This window comes from Nansenia antarctica (assembly GCF_963989245.1).
Source record: "Nansenia antarctica genome assembly, chromosome: 8".
Classification (NCBI taxonomy): domain Eukaryota; kingdom Metazoa; phylum Chordata; class Actinopteri; order Argentiniformes; family Microstomatidae; genus Nansenia; species Nansenia antarctica.
This window is the reverse complement of record NC_137678.1, coordinates 717,153-724,065: the sequence shown is the minus strand read 5'-3', so window position 1 is coordinate 724,065 and position 6,913 is coordinate 717,153. Positions and strand designations below refer to the sequence as shown.

At 47.0% G+C, this 6,913-nt stretch overlaps 1 pseudogene across 1 annotated transcript; it reads left to right on the top strand.

The window, feature by feature from the left end:
* Window positions 1-5,736: 5,736 nt before the first annotated feature.
* Window positions 5,737-6,393, top strand: LOC308163549 (inhibitor of growth protein 3-like; annotated as a pseudogene). Its single transcript has one exon. The product of its transcript is annotated as an inhibitor of growth protein 3-like (transcript).
* Window positions 6,394-6,913: the final 520 nt, after the last annotated feature.

Genomic DNA, 6,913 nt, shown 5'->3' with positions numbered 1-6,913 from the left:
ATTCCCAATAATTATTTTTTGCAATTGAACTGAAATGAGCGTAGCAACACAACATGGCCTTTAAAAAGTATGTTGGGTTATAAATCTGTATATAAAGAGGCTAATACCAATCCTCTATAGAAAGACAAGGAAGGAAGTGCCTCTGAGGATGTGAGGAAATGTGAGGTCAGAGGCAACTTGAAGTTATTCCCAGAAATCATCTGTAGCAGTTTCAGCTGAAATGAGCAGCAGCACTAACATCAAGTGGGATGTTTTATTGCATAATCAGGTTCCTGTCTTCAAATCAAATCCTGTTTGTTTCATGCTTGTAGATGTGTCTGAGAGTGAGGAGGATGAGGAGAGACAGAAGGGGAAGTGAAATGCAGGGGAGTTCTTGTCAGAGGACCCAGGACGATGGCCAGAGAAGCTAACTACTCAGCAGAGACAGATACTTGTTGGCAGACTGGCTGGTGAAAGTGCAGACATGACCAAAGTGGCACCAAAAGACATGGAAGGCAAAGCATTCCCAAGCTATCTTCAGTATGTCAAGTCGGGCAATGGGTGTGAGAAAGTTAGGAGAGACTGGCTTATTCATAGTGATAGTGTGAAGGCGTTGTACTGCATCCGATGCCTTCTGTTCTCCCATGAGCAAAGCCATCTACAAGTGCACTGAACAGCAATAATGGACTTAAGTTAGTGAACATCAAATGGCAAAAGATGGACAGAAAATGACCAGAGCATGAGAGACACTCCCCATAGGCAGCATCTGAGATGGGAAAGCCTTCAGCTTCATTACTGGCAGCCACAGGAGTTGATGGGCACCTTCAAAAACAACTAGACAGAAGCAGAGCAACATGTACAGATTTTAGAGAGGCTTTTAGATGTAACTCTTCATTTGGCTTCAATAAATATTGCATTCAGAGGTAAAAACGTCATATTTGGATGATGTCCATAATGACAATTTTCTTGAACTCTTGAGTTGTTGGCACATTATGATCCCCTCTTACACAAGCACTTAGAAAAGGTAAAGCAAAAGAAGAAAGGGTCACGTTTAACTCAGTTCAAAGACGCAGAACGAGTTCATTGAGCTCTGTGGCAAAAGAGTGCTGAACACTATCCTGAAAGAAAGAGAAGATGCAATATATTATTCTGTCATATGTGACTCAACACCAGACATATCTCATACTGAACAGAATGTGCTGTTGGTCAGATATGCACTTCAAGACAAAGACTGGTGTCTGGAACACAACACCTGGACAACCGAAACACCTATGCAAGAGTCCTGTTTGTGGATTATAGTTCAGCCTTCAACACCATCATTCCTGACCTCCTCCACAATAAACTGGCCCAGCTGAATATCCACCCCTCAATCAGTATGTCAGGAAGGACCCTCACCTGTCTCAGCCCCCCACAGTTAACACCGGTGCTCCTCAGGGCTGTGTGCTCTCCCCCCTGCTCTACTCCCTGTACACCAACGACTGTACCTCTGGTGACACATCTGTCAAGACCATCAACTATGCAGATGACACCACCATGGTTGGCCTCATCACTGACAATGACGAGACTGCCTACCGGAGGGAGGTCGGCCGCCTGGTGTCCTCGTCTGCAGCCAATAACCTGGAACTCAACAACACCAAGACAGTGGAGGTGATTATGGACTTCCGGAAAAAGGCCCCAACTCACTCTCCACTGGTCATCAATAACTCCCCTGTCACAATAATGGATGAATTCAAGTTTCTGGGCACTACCATCTCCAACACACTACAATGGGATCACAACATCACAACATCACAACATCACCCATTTAGTTAAAAAAGGCCAGCAGCGCTTGTTCTTCCTCCATCAGCTGAAGAGACTCCACATCAGTCGTCACATCCTGGTCCAGTTCTACAGGGCCGTCATAGAGAGCATCCTAACATCCTCCATCACTGTGTGGTACGACTCTGTGTCTGCCCGATCCAAGGCCAAGCTACAGAGTCGTACGGACAGCTGAGCGGATCATCGGCTGCCCCCTGCCTCCCATCACAGACCTCCATAGCTCCAGATCACTGAAGAGAGCACGCAAGATTGTGTCTGACCCCTCACATCACATCACATCCAGCTCACAGCTTGTTTGCAGTGGCTGTGCCACTCCAGTCCCTAGCGAGAGGCTGTTCTCCACAGCAGGAGACATAGTGAGTGACGGGTCTGCCCTCTCCCCAGACCACGTGGACATCCTCATCTTTTTGAAAATGAATATGAAGTTATAAGCTTGAGGCTGCTTAGCTTTATTTCTTACCATGTTCAAAGGAAGGGTTCACTTTATTATTTAGTTAAAAGTGGCATAACACATGTTTATTCGTCTGCTTTAAAGAGCCCAGTACTGCTGCAACCAGGCGCCTCCTCCCTCTCCCCTATTGCACTATAATTTAGTTGAATGTGTATTTCAGTATAATGTAATGTTTGAGGGTAGAAGATGTTATATATATATATATTTGACCAGTTTTGACATCTTGAATGTTGTTTTTTTGTTTCACACAATAAAAGTGGTGTTTTTACAGAATTCAAGGAAAAAGTCGTTTTTATAAAAAGAAAAAATGTTTTGTGTTGATCCGAAAAATGATCCGATCCGTGACTCAAAAACCGACACGATCCAATCCATGAGTTAGGTGATCCGTTACACCCCTATACCACACTAAGTTTGAGTTTAGGGATATCAATGTTATATACTTGTGTATGTTTTATCTGAATGTATTAAATGTTATAATTGTTCCACATGTAAGACCTGTCTTCCTGTCCGTTCATTGATCGATGCAGTCCGTTCAAATAGGCATCTAAAGCTAAACTAGGCGACTTAAAATTACATCCTCAAATCCCATTAATGCAATTGAAATAAACATCTTAAAGTCACCTACAGTCGTAATTCAAAGTAGCAAAGGTGACTAGGCTGCCCAGTGTGGCGCGCGTGCATCCCTGGACATATGTGACAGCGTCTGATTAATAGGTCCCCATCTCGGCCATTTTGAAACCTCGCAATCGAGCCAAACAAGTCTTGTTGTGAAAAAATTTGTTTTCCGGTTTTTGGCATAGGACAACAAACGAAGCGATGAAGAACCCACTCGATATCATATCCAACAGTTTTACATTCACTAAATACCTACATTTAGTTAGCAAAGTCGGGTGGGGGATATTATTCGTATTAGTGTGGCAGTGTGTGTAGCCACGCCCACCCCAGCTGTATGTCAGGAGCCATGTGTGTGCGTCTGGACCTGTTGACAAATTTACAAGATGGAGCTGAAGCTCTTGCTAATGCTATCAACAGAATTTCAAAAGCAGGCAGAAATATCGACAGTGGGCAATTAATGAACTCCTTCATATTGGACTACACATAACGGGAACTCCGAACTCCGAATCTGTCATTGTCATGTCATTGTCATTGTATAAGCAATTCTATTTTATGAAGATAGTAGTAGGCTATTGAAGGAAGTTAACTCTCATCCACGCCTTTATCTCCTCCAGGCAGATGGTGAGTGCAGATGAGGTTGACTGAGGGGTTGGGTCCAGTTTAATGTAGAGTTGTGTGTCGTCAGCATAGCAATGGTAGGGGATACCATGCTTGCTGATGACACGGCCGAGGGGTAACATGTACAGGGTGAAGAGGGTGGGTCCGAGTACGGATCCTTGGGGGACACCACAGGTGACAGGCTGGGTCCGGGACTTTGCACCTCCCAAGGAGATGCACTCGGTGCGTTCGGAAAGATAGGATGTGAACCAGTCCAGAACAGTGTAGCAGAGTCCGATAGTGGAGTGAAGGCGGTCTAGGAGGATGGTGTGGTCGACGGTGTCAAAGGCGGCTGTGAGGTCCAGGAGGATGAGGAGAGAAGGAGAGCCGGCATCGGCTGCCATGAGAATGTCGTTTGTCACCCTGACCAGTGCTGTTTCAGTGCTATGGGCGGAGCGGAAACCAGACTGGAATTTTTCTGCAATGTTATTGCTGCTGAGGTGATGTTGGAGTTGGGTGGCGACTATTTTCTCCAGGACCTTGGAGAGGAACGGGAGGTTAGAAATGGGTCTGTAGTTTGCGAGGGTATCCGAGTCTAGGGTCGGTTTCTTAAGAAGGGGAGTAATGATGGCTGTTTTCAGAGCTGATGGGACATGGCCAGACAGTAGGGAGTGATTGATGGTTTTGGTGATCAAGGGGCTTATGGCTTGGATGTTCAGTTTGACGAGTGCTGTGGGAAGGGGGTCCAGGGTGCAGGTGGAAGGTTTCATGCGACTGATGATTTTCTCGACTTCTTGCTGTGTAGTGGGGGAAAAGCAGTGGAGAGGCTGGGGCGGCCCAGGCTGTGGGCTGGCAGTCGGGGCAGATGGAGTAGGTGTGGCAGAGAGGGAGGAGCGAATAGTGTCAACTTTTGTTCTGAAGAACGAAAGGAAGTTGTTACATTGTTCAGTTGTGGTTGTTTTGTTTGTGGGAATTCGTGTTTTCAGGAAGTGATTTATTGTTGAGAAAAGCTGCTTTGAGTTGCCGGGACTGTTGTTGATGATGTTTGAGTAGAAGTTTGCCTGCGCCTCCCTGAGGGACTTAGAGTAGGCCTTTTGATTATCCCTGTAGGCCATTTTATGGACTGTAAGTTCCGAGGCAATGAACCGCCGCTCCAGGGTTTCTGGGTTTATGCGTTTCAGATTTCTGAAGTGTATTTGGCATTTTGGTTTGGTATGGGAGGGAGGGAATGGTAGAACCATGGAAATGACCTTGTGGTCGGACACTCCCATTTCATAGGCAACTAGATTGCTGACCGGGGTGGTGGTGTCAGTGATGACCAAGTCCAGTGTGTGGCCCTTCCTGTGAGTAGGGACATGGACATGTTGTGAGAGGTTGAGGCAGTCGAGGAGTTGCAGGAATTCACGAGCAAAGGGGCAGGAGGGATTGTCAACGTGGATATTTGCGTCACCAAGAACTACGATATTGGAAGATGAAGTGCAGAGTGATGTGAGAAGGTCATGTATTTCTGAGATGAAGACTGAATTTGGTTTAAGTTTAGGTGGCCGGTAGATGAGTAATAATGTCATGGAAAAAGGTGGTTTACATTTAACAGCAAGGCATTCAAATGAAGATGGTGAGGGGAGGGGGAGGGGTGTTATTTCCAGCTCATTTTTATGAAAAATGGCTAAGCCGCCACCCACCCGACCAGTACTGCGGGCTTTCTGAGTATAGCTATAGCCAGGTGGACAGGCTATATTCAGGCTAGAATAAACCTCAGGCTGGTGCCAGGTTTCACTAAGACACATCAGGTCTAAGCCCTTGTCCAGAATATGTTCATTTATGAGTGGTGCTTTAAGAGTAAGTGATTGGGTGTTAAAAAGCTCTATTTTGACTGTTGGTAAGGTGGTGAGTCTCTGTAGTGGAATGAGAACACGAAAATCCACTCCACGTTTTTCATGCTGCTGCTTGGGTTGTAGTGCTCTCGCGGTGATTCCGTTGCTACAAACTCCAGACGCGACAGTGTTCTGATGACGTGGAACAGATGCGACGGAGCGCTCAGCTGAGCGCATGGATGGTATGTTGTGACCGGTCTGACAGTACACAAACTGACGACGGGTGCTTCTATGGATATATCGTGGGCGGTGGAAAAGACCAATGTTTTTGGTAACAGAAACACACGCTGGAATTGTGTGATTTCTCAGCTCCAGTAAGCGGGGGATGGAATATTTCAGCATCATGCCGGTCGGCGGGATACAGAACCTGTTGACTGTTAGCCGTTAGCCAGGCTAGCCGAGATGCGTTGGCGGCGGTGTTGCGGTCCAGGCAACTGTGGCCTGGCCGCTTTAGCCTCCGAGCAGTGCTGTGAAGAGCCGAGAAATAGGATCCTGTTGGCCATGGCTGCTGCACAGGCGGTCCAGGCCACCGCACAGATGAAGGAGGGCAGGAGGACCTCCAGTCTGAAGGCCAGCTACGAGGCCATCAAGAACAGCGACTTCCAGCTGAGCCGGGAGTTCTCTCTGTCCCGCGAGGCGGCCGGCTACACCTCCTCCGCCCTGACCTCCACCCTCACCCAGACCCTCGACCCCGCCGCCGCCGCATCAGAGTCCCGCGGAGGACGCAAGACCAAAGGCAACACAAAGTCTTCCAACCACCAGTCGTCGTCGTCCTCCTCCTCCTCCTCCGCCCTGGCCCAGGAGCTCTCCCAGCAGGCCTCGGCCCTGCCAGAGTCTGAGGCTAACAGCCAGGTGGACTGGACCTACGACCCCAACCAGCCCCGCTACTGCATCTGCAACCAGGTGTCGTACGGAGAGATGGTGGGATGTGATAATCAAGATTGCCCCATCGAGTGGTTCCACTACGGCTGCGTGGGCCTGACCTAAGCCCCCAAGGGGAAGTGGTACTGCCCCCAGTGCACAGCTGCCATGAAGAGGAGAGGCAGCAGGCACAAATAGACCACCAGCGAATGAAATGAATGAAACTGATAAAGATGAAATAGCCCAAAGCACTTGGTTTTGACAGGAACAACAACATTAAACAGACATATTTGGTCAAAAATACCTTTATTACTAAGAAATAGTAAATATAATAAATTACAGAAAAAAGAAGAAAAAAACTATACAGAAAAATACAAGACAACTAAAACATTTCAAATATATTAAAATGTAACTACAGTTTAACTGTGTATCCTTAATACACACTGTGTGTGCGCTTGGGAGCGTGGCCCCTGAACAAAGAGGCGGGCCTAGTGATGTCACAAGACAGATCCCATAAAACATCACTTACAAAAAGTCAGCAACCAGTCAGCAACTAAGGCAACATGTTGCCGTGAGTGCTCACTTCCTTTTACGATGTGTACATATTGTATGTATGGCATATATATTTTTGTGTGGCGTTGTGGTGCCAGTGTTTGGAAATGTATATTTTATAAAGTACCATGTTCAGTCTTGCTGGAGACATTACATAGCCTTCGAC